This window comes from Lissotriton vulgaris, chromosome 2_1 (genome assembly GCF_964263255.1).
Source record: "Lissotriton vulgaris chromosome 2_1, aLisVul1.2, whole genome shotgun sequence".
Classification (NCBI taxonomy): Eukaryota; Metazoa; Chordata; class Amphibia; order Caudata; family Salamandridae; genus Lissotriton; species Lissotriton vulgaris.
In genome coordinates, this window is record NC_141687.1 from 959,867,064 (window position 1) to 959,879,850 (window position 12,787).

Here is a 12,787-nt window from a genome sequence, read left to right on the forward strand (position 1 = left end):
GAGTGTTGTCTGTGTGTGGGTCATTAGGGTCTGATAGATCTGTTAAATCTTGTGAAGGCCTAGCTCTCCCATTAACAAAGCAGCCTTCCAATGGGTGAAACTCCGGAAGGGTCTCAAGGGAGCGGACCAGGGGGTGAGACATGGCAGAGACGGAGATATTTGTAGAATTGAGTTTTGTGGAGGTTGTATTTCGATTGCAGTTGCTGATAGAATTTAAGGGTGGTATCCTGCATTACATCTCCAAGGGTCGATATCCCCACCAGGTCCCAACCCCGGAACCCACCCAAAGTGGCCACAGGAGGGAAGGTATGTCCCCTGCCATTGTGGGGTCTCCCAGGTAAGTTTACTGTGCCATCCCATCTGGCGAAACTGTGCTTGCCAGAGCAGTATTACAACTTTACCCATAGGTGGCATAAAGTATAATCGTACTGAGTCATACAGGAGGTGTAGGAGGGGGGCCTGTGCCATTTCTGTATGCTCAATTGCACACGCTGGGCGGTAGGGGAGTTGTACCACCATTCGTTGACCACAAGCAAATGCGATGCTACATAATATGAGTAGAGGTCTGCTGCCACGATTCCTCCGCAATCTGTTGATTGCACACAAGTGCACAGAGCGACTCTATTAGAAACTTATTTTGTATGGCGTTAACCTGTGCAAACCATGAGTGCGGGATAGGATAAGGGAAATTTTGGAGACGGTACAGGATGCGAGGTATTGATTCCATCTTGAAGATGGCCGAGAGCCCATATAGGGACAGAGGAAGGGAAGACCATATCGCAGTCTCACTGTTGAGGCTGGCCAGGAGTGGAGTGATATTATGGGCCCAGGAGATTTTGGGGCACGATGGCATGAAAATACCGAGGTATTTAAAACCTTCAGTGGCGAGGGAGAGTTGCAACGCCCATATATCTCTGCCTTGATGACCGCAAACTGGATAAAGTATGGATTTGGATGGGTTCGCCTGTAAGCCTGTAGTGCTTCTGAATACCCTCAGGATCTCTAGGATGTGAGGCCCTGATAACCATGGGTCTATAATGAAGAAAAGGACGTCGTCCGCATATAGCGTGATACGATCCGAGTGCGACTGCGACCATTTGAAGCTTCGAAGGACTGGGTCATTTCTAACCCACGCCGCCAAAGCTTCAATCGCGAGGGCAAATAATAAGAGCGACAGGGAGCAGCCCTGCCTAGTGCCCCTCTGAATAGGAAAGGGGGAGGAGCAGTGCCCGGCTATCCGTACCAATGCTGTTAAGTCAGAATATAAGAAACGTGCATAGACAAAGAAACGCTGTCCGAAGTTGATGGCCTCCAGCAATTGAAAAAGGTATACCCAACTAAGGGAGGCAAAGGCCTTATCTAAATCAGTCAAAAGCAGTGCGGCCAGTCGGCCCAACACTGGAGCAGCTGCTATAGTGTTATGTACCCTGCGGATATTATGACGAGTCGCCCTCTGGGGCATAAATTTCAACTGGTCGGGATGGATCAGGTCCAAGACGCAGGCACGGAGGCGATCTGCAAGGACCTTTCCAGGAGTGCGCCCCGGCTTGAGGAAGAGAACTATTTCAGCATGCCGCCAGTCTTGGGGCAATATGGAGGTGTCCGCGGCCTCTTGGATTGCAGCTAGGGGGTGATGGCCCAATAGATGTACGTTTGGCTGGAGGAATTCCATAGGGAATCCGTTGGGCTAGGGGCTTGTCCTGGGTGGAGAGCATTGAGGGCCGCTGTCAGCTCATATATTTTAATGGGGGCCTCGAGGTGGTCTCGCAGGGAGTCTGGAAGTTTTCGTGGTGGGATGTCTCGTAGGAATTCCGCAATTAGCGCAAGCAAAATCTGCTCTTGCCGATCATATAGGGTCGTAAAGTGCAGCACAAATTCCCTAGCTACCCCTTCTGGCGATGTATAGAGGTACCCATCGGTGCTGTGGATAGTAGGGACCATCCGCTGGGATTTATCCGCCTGAAACAGTCGAGGACCATTCTACTCGATTTATCTTCCCATTGATATACCCGATGTTGCGTCGCCTCCCAAATTTCTTTAGCCTCACTCATTAGATATTGCTACAGTTCCTGCTGCACCAGCAGTAGCTTTTGCTGGAAATCAGGGCTAGGTTCCCTATTAAGCTGCGCTGCCATGGCCACCTGACGCGACTCTAAGACCATCAATTGCTCCCTCCGTAAACGTTTTTCCTTGGTGCAGTAACTTATCTCGGCACCTCGGGCGGTAGGCTTTAAGGCCTCCTACAATATGCATCGAGACGGGGCGGATGGGCTGTTAGAATCCAAATACTCTGAGATAGTTGTGCGAAGCATATCCTGATACTCCGGACATCGGAGGTGACAGGGGGACATGTGCCAGTGAAAGGTAGGTTTGTGGGTACTCATGTTAAATAGTAGCGCAACTGGAGAATGAACAGGGGATGGTGTGTTATGTTTGAGAAGTGGTGTATGTATATGCGGGGAACATAAAATGAATCAAGTCTGGATTGCGACTCATGGACCGTAGAGAGGTATGTGTAACCCTGTACAGAGGGATGATATTTCCCCCAAACATCTGCCCAGCCCAAGGTGGAGGCCTGAGAGCTCAACTTAGTGGGATTTGGTGCTATTTGAGGGGTCGAGTTACGCTGTTTATCCAGCAGCCCCATCGTGTCATTCCAGTCGGCCCCTAGATGTATCAGATCCTCCTGGAGGTCCACCCATACACCTGCAACCCTGTCTCCAAAACCCGTTCCCAGCGGGGGGCATATATGCTGCCGAGAATTACCCGTTCACCGTGAAGTGTGCAGTTGACGAAGAGGAACCTGCTCACGGGATATGCCCTGTGTGATATATATTGGAACTGGACCCTGTGATGTATTAAAATGGCTACCCCCCGGGAACCTCTGGTGAACCCTGCATGGTAAATGTGGTCGAAACCAAACCTGGCCAGGCAAGGGGCTTTAGTGCCCAACAGGTAGGTTTCTTGCAATAGGTGAACATCCGCCCCATATCTTTGGCCTGACGGAGGACCGCACCACTTTAAATCTTATTATGGAGGCCTCGAACGTTCCATGAGACAATATTCAGATCCCCAAGGGGGTACATCGTCAAGTGCCATTATCTTGTGTTGCTAAGGGGACAACAATGGAGAAAGCCTGATCTAGATAACATGTCTGCATATAACATATGAACATCCTATGAAATCCCCCAACCGCCACACCACCCCCCCACCCGACACTGCCATGAACTAGGAGCATCTGTTGTCGCATGAGGCGCAGCAGGCTCCCAACAGGGGAACCACGAGCCCTCACCCCAAAGGTACCAACCCCACCCACAAAACATAAAGAAAAAGAGGGTGACCCAAAAGTCTTTGGCCTGAAAGATCATGGCCTAGCATCCACGCCTGCTCAGAGACAAATACTTTCAGAAAAGGCATTAATTAACAATGATCAGTGTCTACTTGCTGTTACCATCAGCGGTGCGCCGAGCAGATCAGCGGGGGCTTTCTGGACTTGTTGACAGTCTATCAGATCCGGAGCCATGCTGTCTCTTGGATTCATTCTGCCGGGACTTGTTCCGCTGCAATCCACTGGAGAAGTCTGAGTCTACAGCAATGGTGAGCCCCGTCGGAGTGGCGGGCACTCCTCGACCCAGGCGAGGATGGCCTCTAGGGTGTCGAAGTAGAAGGATTTGGAGTTGAAAATCACTCTCATTCTGGCTGGATATAAGAGCTTGTATTTCAGGTTCATGTCGCGGAACTTGCGTTTTGCTGCCAAGAAGGACTGGCGTTGTTGCTGGAACAATCGTGTATAGTCCGGGAATACCATGATGGGCCTCGAGCCATGTTGGAAGCAGTCTTTGTGTGTCCTGGCATGTCGCAACATAGTGTCCCGGTCAGAGTAGTTTAGTATCTTGGTGATTACTGGCCAGGGATTTTCACCGGGGGGAGGTTTTTGAGTCAAAGCCTGGTGTGCACGCTCCACCACAAAGCAGAGGGACAGCAGGATCTGCTGCATGAGGTTCGTGAGCCACTGAGCAATGAAGCGGGTCATAGAGGCACTCTCGCACCCCTCCGGCAGGCCCACGAAGTGCAGGTTGCTGCGTCACCCTGGCCCTCCGCATCCTCCACCCTGGAGGCCAGCTCCTGTGACACCATAGAAAGTTTGTTGACTTTTTTTGGGAGAGTGGACACTGTGTCTTCCACGATTGAAACCCTTGTCTCTGTCTCCATGATGTGATCCACAGCTTTACGGTGAAAGGATACCTCCGACCCCACCGCACCAATTTTGGCATCCAGCATGTTCCTGGTGCTGGTAATAGCCGTGAGGAGGGATGCATTGTCAGGCACAGAGCCCGCCTGCTCACTATCCGAGGAGCCTCTGGTGTGAGCAGTAAATTGGTCTAGGGTGCCTTGTTTTGAACCAGCCCCACTGGCTTGTCCCCCTTGCCCATCGTGTTGGGGGTTGGTGTAGTCGCAATGCAGGGGTAGGTCGTGGGGATCTCAGAGCACCTACTCCAACAGTCACTGCACAAGAGTCCCAACAGAGAAGAAAGGGAGGCTCTGGGCACAGTCCACCATTTGGCTGCTCCTCCCCTCTAAATGTGCCCCGGCCTGCGAGGGTTATGACCTCCCCCACCGCACAGAGCGTGGCGGTCTCACTGTATACATTGAAGACAGGACGTGGAGCCAATGTGGTCTGTAATGTTGAACCGATCTGCAGGATACTTCACACTAAGGTGGCTTCCTCTGGGCCCGTTCCAGCCAAGCGGGGCTCATGGGGGAATTACAGGCATGATCAGGCCTGAGCAGTTGGCCACACCAGGCCCGAGTCCCCACCGCCGCAGAGCACTCACCTCATGGGGCCACGTCCCGGCTCCACTTGGCCCTGGTCACCCCCGGTACCTCACTCCGACTGCTGGATGTTCATAGGCGGCCCTCACAGGCAGGTGCCACCGAAGTTGAGCGTTTCAGGAGGCAAACTCGATGCTCACGGTCTCTGCGGTCCACCACTAGTGCCGGCGTATGGCCCCAGCCTCGGGCTTCACCGGAAGGCTCCAGTGGTGTCACCACAATAGGGATTGCGGTTGATGCAGGACCTCGAGCGTAGGGAGGATCTTACCTCCACCGCCACCTGCCTGGTTGCTCGCTCGTTCTCACCTTCGGGGGTGTTCGGGGGTGCCAGCTGTCAGAGCGCCCTGCACTGGACCTCACAGCTCACTACCAGGCCTAGTGTCGGCCGCAGGCCCCGCCGGGCCGGAAACTCGGCTGGCACTGCTCCCGAGCACGCCTGCTCAACACCGCTCTCTGTCAAGTCCAGCTCCCCCTCGATCTGGGGCACAATCCGCGTTGTTGGAAAACCTCCAAGCAGGATTTTTGCAGGATTATTAGCGAATATCAGCGTGAGCGCACGGTGCCCAGTTAGGCTGCATCCGCCATGTGGGCTGTCCAAGCCATGCCACCAGTAGGTCATTTTTACTGTCAAAGGGCTTGTCTTTTATCAGGTTCAGGACATCTTTTGTGTCTTGTAGAAAGGTTTGCATTTTTCTACCAAAGGCCGAAAGGATGTGTCTCAAAATTATGACTAGCGTTTCAGGATGGATCCTTTAAATTTCGAAGACTTTAGGTCTACTAGGAGCGGAATCCTGTTCTTGTGGACCTTGAAAAGGATGTAGAAGTAAGGTACCTTGGGTTGTTTCTAGATAAGAAAGTCGGCCTCATGTTTTGTAACCCACCCATTTTCCAGGACTTTAGATACAAGAAGGCAATCTCTTCTTTTATTTTGGGGGTTGGATCCTCAGCCAAACAATTGTAATTTTGGGACGCATTAAGACACTCATCCTTGTACATGGCTGAGGGGAGGATCACAATTGCACCACTGTTTTTTACAGGTTTTATTACAATTGATTTGTCTGCTGATTAAGTATGGGCGAATTTTGCGAATCTCGCGTTCGCGAATTTTGCGGATTTGCGAACTCACAATCCGCAAAATCCGCGAATTCTCGCGAATTTGCGGATTTTTTTTTTGTGTGTTCGCAAGGATTTCTGCCAGTTCGCGAGGGTTTCATACCAGTTCGCAATTGCGAACTTACATTTCGGCTCGCAACGGTCGCGATTATGTTGTTTCTACGTCTGGTTCATCATCACAGGTTCCCAGCACCCTCTGTTTCACCACTGCAACCCTCTGTTACATCAATGCCACCCTCTGGTTCATCATCACTGTAGATTATGGGGGGGAAAAGCAAGCACACCAGCCCTGCTTCAACTGACATGAATTAATTTGGGGTTAGTTTATTAATGTGTCACTGTTTTAAAATTCCAGTCTGGCACCTGCTTCCTTATCTGTAATTTGCTTTCTGTTGCAGTGCTTTTTTTTTTTCCAGGACCTTTGTGGCCTACTTGTAGCTATTCTATGAGCCTGCTGTGAGGGTCAGAGCAGGGTCATACAATTGTTGCAACTAGCAACTGAATTCTGGAGGGGCCCCAGTCAGGAAGCACTACAGGGAATTGTTACTAATGATGAGTTTGAACTCTTGCACCTGCCGAGTGCTTTCAGTTTAGCAAAACACGTTTTACTGCAATTTCGCGAGATTTGCGGGGCGCGAACACTCGCGAGATCGGATTCGGAATCCGCGAATTTGTGCGAATATGCAATTTGTTTTTTTGTGGCGTGTTAGTTCGCAAGGATTTGTGCGTTTTTGCGAGCCGCTCGTACCGCGAAGTTACCCTCGCGGTCGTTCAAGGGCGCGGCCATCTTGTTTGCCTGACGTATTTCCGTTTCCGGGCGCGAAGTGTAATCTCGCAAAGTGTGCGGCTCGCTAGTACAGTTTCGCGAGTGTTCGCAAGGAAAATCTCACACGAACTTACCCGCGCGGTCGTGAACGGGCGCGGCCATCTTGTTTCTCATTCATTGCTATGGTTCTGGGATGGTCTTTGTATCCTCTGTCAATCTCTGCCATCCTTTGCTTGTTTGAAGTTTTTTTTTATCTATTTTACTTATTATCTATCCCTCTATTTTTCTAGCCCTATATTTTTGTGTTTACTGCTACTTTTGGTTAATTTTAAACTACTTTTTTAAACTCTTTTCTTTTCTTCTCTTCCCTATTCTATTTTCTTTATTCCTTTCCGCCCAGACCATGGTGAAGGGAGCCGGGAAGCATCCCGAGAAGGGGAAGGGTCCCGCACCCCATGTCCGGCTCCCGTGCGGGCGTTTGAGGGGGGAGGAGGTCGTACCCAGGGAGATCTTTACCCCAGATTAGGTGGGCCAACTCATTTTTTATGTTCAGCGCCGCCTCCCCAGGACCATCATGGGAGGCGGCAAGATCAGTGCCGGGTATGGGGTCCGGGAGCGCCGGAAGCGGTGGGAGAAGGTGTGCCAGGCCATTTACCACCACTCTCGGGTCTGGCGCACCTACAACCAGGCCACCCACCGCTGGACGGATGTCCTGACCCGTGAGCGAGATCTGCTCGACCTCCTTGGCCTTGAGATCCCCAGGCTTGATGAGTAGTAGTAGCTATTTCTTTACTACTATGTTTTCTCCTGCTGTGTTATTATATTGCAAATTTTTGTTTTTTACCAAGAGCAATAATGCTGCTCATTACATTGTGGGTAAATTATATTTCAAAATCTTCTGTGCATTTCAGGTACACTGCTCTCCTTCTTCTCAGTAGTGTTGCTACTATGCTTATTTGTTTTAGATTTTGTGTTCATTTCATTGGCCTGTGAAATTATGTATGTAGTTTAAAGAACTGCGTAATGCTACACACTAAGGTTCAGATTTTTAATTACCGGCGCATCCCTGCAAAGTAGCAGGGATGCGCCAGTAATTGTGCGTCACGCCACCATCACCCATGGTGCGCCGTATTTACAATGCGGCGCACCATGGGCCCAAAACGTCACCAAAGCGTTACACATCTGTGCCGTAAAGGCGGCGCATTGCTGGAGTTGCGTCGCAACGATGGTGCAGCTCCATCAATGCTCTGGGGTGCCCTATCTCCCCAATGCTGCGTCAAGCCGTACGTCTGCTTCAAGCAGGCGCAGGGTTTGAGTCACGCATCATTGTCCTCAAAGTGACTGATTGAAATCTTGTAGATTTCCCTCAGCCACTTTTAGGATGCGTTCCTGCGCAGGAACGCCCTCCCTTGCGCCGGAACGCCCCCCTATTGGTGCAGGGCTTTACAACGTGATGCATCTCCCATATGCGTCACGTTGTTAATATACGCCGCACCATTGCGCCTCTTTTGTGCTGCCGCTGCGCCACAAAAGTCACGCAACAATGGAGCAAAAGAGCCGCAAGGGGCTTCTAAATCAGCCCCTACAGACTCAAGTCCAGTCCTTCCTTTGTACACCTGGCGATAAGAAGAAATAGTGGTGGTGGATTGATAGTTTGAGTATTTTAATGACTGGTTAATGTAGTAGGAAACTTTAGTGTTGTCGCTGATCTTCAATCACGATGGACTTTGGCTGTCACTTCGCGTGCTGCGGACTGCTGCCTGCCAATCCAAGGCAAACCTTTTTAGTACTTTGTTTAGTGAGTTACATAAGGTAATTTCCAATTCGACGGTCCGCAAATCAAGCAATACTAAAGTAATAACGTAGTCGACCACATGAGATTGGTCAATAATATATCCCGTGGAGTAGTTGTCTATTTGCTATTTCGCAAAAATATTTTGTTAGTTCTTTTGAAATATTTGATTTGGTTGACAAATATCATCCATGTTTTCTGTTTTTCTTTCTTTCATGTTGTGCATCAGCTTCCCCCAGGGGCAAGAGGAGGACACAGGAGGAGGAGGAGGGTGCTGTTGACGATGCAGGCCAGGACCGGGCAGGCGAGGGCTCCTTTGCTGGCCCCAGTAAGTTTTAATTTTAATATAGAGTACTTATTTTTTCCTAGCGTTCCTCATTCGATTTTTTCTAAATCGTCTTTGATCTTCTTGTAGACAGGATCTAAATTCTTATCCTGCCTCGACTATGACTCCGTGTGGTATTACTAGATTATTCTTATTAGTCTGTCTGTGTAGCTAACTAAGATTGCACATTTGGCATTTCCATTGGACTCCCATTCTAGTCAGCAATAGCTCTATGTACTGAGTGCAGTCCTCTGGGATTGTCCATAATGTCTTTTCAAGTATTCTAAATGTTTATGCTTTGACAATTGCAAACAATAAAAAGGTGAATGACCACCAAGAAAGAATAAGATACTACTTTACTTTTGGTTTGGATAGGAGGACAATCCATTCTACTACTGTTGCAGGGACAAATCTGCACAAACAGAACTATGGACACTAAATAATGCATTGCTTAGCTTATCAATTATAATAGGTGCTGTTAGACTTTCCACATACCTCAGTGATAACAGACTTTGTAGTTGAACCCCCAATCTCCTTACTGACTAGATAGTGTGGCAGAGTCATTTAGCTCCCAAAGTCACCGATGGCAGAGGCACGGACTTATGCTTGCAAAAATTCCAAAACCTTTAGCTCATCCACTCTAATCTGGAGGACCAAAAACCACAGAGTCTATTTGAGTTTAAAAGCTTTATTAAAAGTAAACACATTTATTGAAATCAAGTTTGTCATAAAAGTAAACGTTTAACTGGAAATGGAAAAGTGCTTAGTGCTGACGATTAATTGGACACATTTCTTGTGGTCGAGCCGAGCTCTCACCTGGTGTGAACTTGATCCTGCTCGTGTTCTTAGAAGTCAAGCTTCTGTCTGTTAGGAGAAAAAGTGGTGCGTGTTAAAAATAAAAAGCAAGCATTCATCAGTTGTGCCAAAAAGTGCAGCAAGACATCAGCCTTCCCTGGAAAAAGGGCCACTTTTACTTTACAGTAGACAGTCTCAAATTATTAAATTGTATACTGTTTTTTTCACATTTCTTTCTTCCTCCTAGACCAAATATTATATAGTAGTGAGTGGTGTATTCTAACATTATTAAATGTACTTTGTAGGTGGAACATCTGGAGGCGGGGCCAGCGTCGAGGTGGTGGTGGCATTGGACGAGGACAACTCTGGGGAGGAGGCGGTGGAAGTGCCGGACAAATCTGTGGGGGATGACACGGTGGTGGCGGGCAGAGGTAAGCTATACATTCCTTACTCATTTGAGATTGAAGACTGCAGAGTGTGCTTTATGCACGGGTGTATTATAAATAAACCAGGTAGTAGCCTCCTCTAAATGTACTTCGACTTAGCTGTGAAGTTTTTGGCGAGAAGAATCCCAATCAGATCTGAGGTGAACTTGATGGAAGGGATGAACGAAAAGCGAAAGAAGGGTGTAAGTAAGTGTGGAAGGACGAGAAATGTAATGATGACTGGCAAAGAAGAATGATATGTGTTTGCTTGGTCCCCGAGGTGGCTGGGAAGGAAAGAATATGGTATGGTGCATGGCTGGGTGAATGATGAAGCAAGGATGGGTGTAAGGAGAACAGCCTGGGTGGGTGAAACAGAAACTGTATGTGTGCATATACTTTGAATAGATGGATGCCTGTATCATTCATGGTACTCTCTAATTCTTAGATAGCATATGTGTATCTAGAGAGAGTAGACCGTCACTGGATGAACTAAGTGTTACTTTGAAGAGCATGTAACACCGCACCCGCACGTCGGTCCCAGTGTAGGAAAGGCAAGGAAAAGAAGTTGTAATTTTGTCCAAATACTACCATGAATAGTAGCAGTAGTTTGTATTGCAACTGCAAGCACAGCATATATCCAGTTATTACGGTGGACACTCCCTACCTCTCTTAATAACTTTAGTTTAGTAGTAGTACGTCATTCATGTGTGGGGGTATCACTGTTCACTCCATAATAAGCAAAACACCTAAAGTCATCCCATATGTCATCAAATACATCCCATGTGAAGTGATAGATAATCGGATTATTTAGCTTCTTTATTTTCCTTTTCTAATACTCATTTGCACTGTAGGGTGAAAGCTAAATTAATTAAGCAGTAGCCCTTTTAACAGAGTATTCTCAGTGCCACCCGTAATAGAAAAGTAAGAGTTTCACCACCTGCATGTACTGGACCGGTACAGTAACGCAAGTCTGTCTCACTCACCATGGTGTGCGTCTGTTTTTCTCGGGTGCAAGTTCACTGCGCTGGCATTATGCCGGCTTGCATAAGATAACGTACCAATTTTCCTAAACAAGAGAGAAGAAGAAGAATAAGACTGGTGTACTGTCATAGTCGACTGTAATGGAAGTCCATAGTGCTTGTAGAATTTGTTCCTTAAACTCCCACTAATGTTAGAGCAAGGATGAAGAAGTCGGAGGTTACATAGATACTGTCCTCAATAGTTATGCACTGTGCTTTCAATTTGCTACTTGTACTGTGACAACTTTCTGCTCAATCATTTTGTGTTAATCTTAAGGAGCATTGGTTACAGACTATGTCTTTCTTTCTTCATGTAGTTGCTCCTTCCAAATCCAAGACACCATCAAGGAGGAAGGAGCTGGCTCGAATGGCCCGGCAACGGAGGCTGGATGCCACTGTCGCTGAATATCGGCGGCTGGTGGCCCTGGAGGAGGAGGAGACGCAGTCTGGTACAACAACAACTTCCACGGGGACAGCTGCATCCTCCTCCGTGCGGGCTGCCAGCCAGCACAGTGCTCCAGCGGTACGGAGCCAGGCTACCAAAGCCCAACGCCAACGCCGAGCAGCAAAGACAGCAGCTGCCCCCCACAGGATTTGCAAGGCACACCGGCGCCGCTTATCCCTCAGACTGTCCTACCTGGAGCAGGAGGTCCTGAACTATAAGAACTTGGTGGAGGGCCTCCGCTTTGAACTTGCCACCCTCCGCAAGGAGCATGATGCCCTGGCTGCTAAAGCCAACAGCACCCTGCCATAGTGTCCCTTGCCCCTTTTTTAGAGACTTTTGGGGGGTGGGAATTGGGAGTTGGGTTTTTTGGGGACTTTTGAAGGACAATCGTTGGGGTTAGGGAGGGTCTTGCGGGAGATTATTTTGTTAGGGCTATAAAAATATAATTTTTGAAACTTTATCTGACCATACCTGTTTTTTTTTTTTTTTTTTTTTTTTTTTTTGAAAAACCTTTATTGACCAACAAAGTACACCGCTATTCAGCCATACATCCCGGAGGCCAGGCAGCATTGAAGTGGCATATAAGTCATGTACAAAACAGCACATAGGATTAATCAGGTTTAATTTTATAATAGAGAACTACTAAATAAACTTTGAGGAGTAGGGCCCCAAGAGGCCACCAAAGAACTAGGTGCCGAAGCACCAATAGGTAAGGAACAGAGAAAGAAAGAGAGAAATGGCCGAGGACAGCACAGACCTAACGTAAGGGCACTTTGGGGGGGGGGGTCAGGGGCCACACATCCCGATCAGCACAAGATGTAACACGATGAGCTGGGGGGGGGTAAACGGTACAGGATGTCACAGCCAGAAGTACGGGAAGGGTAGTTCTCTAAGGGGAGGGTGAGGCGTCCACCTCGGGCTCAAGCGGGGGTTCACACAAGTCACCCCGATAAGAGTTCCAGGCTCCCCACACGGCCCTCCACATTTTCGGCTTGCCCCTGGTAACATACACCGTCTTCTCTCTCACCATACACCAGTCCATACTTTCCATCCAACGACTGAGGGACGGGGGAGCAGGCGCGCCCCACTTCTGGGCAATGTCCCTCTTGGCCACCGTATTCCCCAAAGTCACCCACCGGGTTTGGGCCACACTGTAGTCATTCGGGCACCACACGTTGAGGAGGCAACGTCGCGCCTCAGCTGGCAGGGCCACGCCCGTCACCTCCTCCATCACCTCATGCACACGCATCCAGTACCGGGCCACACCGGGACAC

General features: G+C 48.9%; 1 long non-coding RNA gene across 1 annotated transcript; it reads left to right on the forward strand.

The window, feature by feature from the left end:
* The first annotated feature begins 8,733 nt into the window (after positions 1–8,733).
* On the forward strand, positions 8,734–11,461 carry LOC147731483 (uncharacterized). The gene is made up of 3 exons (XR_015308639.1): positions 8,734–8,832; positions 9,930–10,055; positions 11,386–11,461. It is a non-coding gene; the product is annotated as an uncharacterized LOC147731483 (long non-coding RNA).
* The last annotated feature ends 1,326 nt before the right edge of the window (positions 11,462–12,787 follow it).